The sequence below is a fragment of the Portunus trituberculatus genome, chromosome 33 (genome assembly GCF_017591435.1).
Source record: "Portunus trituberculatus isolate SZX2019 chromosome 33, ASM1759143v1, whole genome shotgun sequence".
Taxonomy (NCBI): Eukaryota; Metazoa; Arthropoda; class Malacostraca; order Decapoda; family Portunidae; genus Portunus; species Portunus trituberculatus.
The window spans coordinates 3,674,452-3,676,021 of NC_059287.1; the positions used below are offsets into that span (position 1 = coordinate 3,674,452).

A 1,570-nucleotide genomic window follows, 5' to 3' on the forward strand; every position below is an offset into this window, starting at 1 on the left:
AATAATAATAATAATAATAATAATAATAATAATAATAATAATAATGATAATATAAAAAGTAGTAAAATAACACTGATATTAGTATAGTGGTGGTTTAATGGTGATGATGGTGAAGTGGGTAGTGGCAGTGGTAAAGATGGTGATGGTGGTAGAGAGGGGGGAGACAGCGGCTGCAGTGTTGGTGGAGGCGGCGGTGGCAACAGGCCGTGATGTGGACAAATATAAACCAGCAACCCTTCAGTCCCACGTGCCTAGATAGCTCAGTTGGGAGAGCGTTAGACTGAAGATCTAAAGGTCCCCGGTTCGATCCCGGGTCTGGGCAACACTTACTGTTTTTATGTAACGGAGGGAGGGAGGGAGGGAGGAGGGAGGGAGGGGGAGGAGAGGAGGGGAAGAGGGAGAGGAGAGAGAGAGAGAGAGAGAGAGAGAGAGAGAGAGAGAGAGAGAGAGAGAGAGAGAGAGAGAGAGAGAGAGAGAGAGAGAGAGAGAGAGAGAGAGAGAGTAAATATATATACATATGGATAAAAGAGTATGAAATTTAGTAATACATCTTCAACAACAATAATAACAACAACAAGCCGGGAAATAATCAACAAGTGTGCGCGTGGGATGGCAATAATCACACACACACACACACACACACACACAAAAAAAAAAAATAGATGTATAAATAAACAAATAAATATACAATAATGAATAATCTATCAAATATATATATATATATAAAAAAAAAAAAAAATCAGAAATGGAGACGCGTTCTTTCCCTCACTAAAATAAGGTATAGTGTTCAATACCATAACACTGATCACTTGCAGATTAACCGATGACAAACACGCAGCTTTTAATCCAATGAGCTTTCAATGATCTCTCCCCGGCGCCGAAGGGGGTAACTTTTTCATCATAGGGCAATTTACGTCACCAGCAGCAAGTATGATTGTGTTCTTTTGATTGGAGGATAAAAAAAAGTGCCGTGCTTGTATTAATTAGATAGTTGGTGTAAATTTTGTTGATTTTCGTGTGTGTGTGTGTGTGTGTGTGTGTGTGTGTGTGTGTGTGTGTGTGTGTGTGTGTGTGTGTGTGTGTGTGTGTGTGTGTGTGTGTGTGTGTGTGTGTGTGTCTCTCTCTCTCTCTCTCTCTCTCTCTCTCTCTCTCTCTCTCTCTCTCTCTCTCTGTGTGTGTGTGTGTGTGTGTGTGTGTGTGTGTGTGTGTGTGTGTGTGTGTGTGTGTGTGTGTGTGTGTGTGTGTGTGTGTGTGTGTGTGTGTGTGTGTGTTCCTTCTTTCTCATTTACTCCTGCTCAGTTTTCTTCATTAAAATAACACACCACTCATCTATTTATACCATTTTACATTACTGCAAACCCGCCCGCCTCTCTCTCTCTCTCTCTCTCTCTCTCTCTCTCTCTCTCTCTCTCTCTCTCTCTCTCTCTCTCTCCATCCCCGCACTGCAGTAAGGTTTCCCGTCCCATAAATCACCTTCTTGCATCGTCCTCATCTTGCTACACCTCAGGGAGCAAATTCGCAACACAAGGAACACACCCACTCACCACCACCACCACCACCACCACCACTA

The 1,570-nt window shown here is 42.8% G+C and overlaps 1 non-coding gene across 1 annotated transcript; it reads left to right on the forward strand.

Moving 5' to 3' along the window:
• Window positions 1-249: 249 nt before the first annotated feature.
• Window positions 250-322, forward strand: Trnaf-gaa. Its single transcript has one exon. It is a non-coding gene; the product is annotated as a tRNA-Phe (tRNA).
• Window positions 323-1,570: the final 1,248 nt, after the last annotated feature.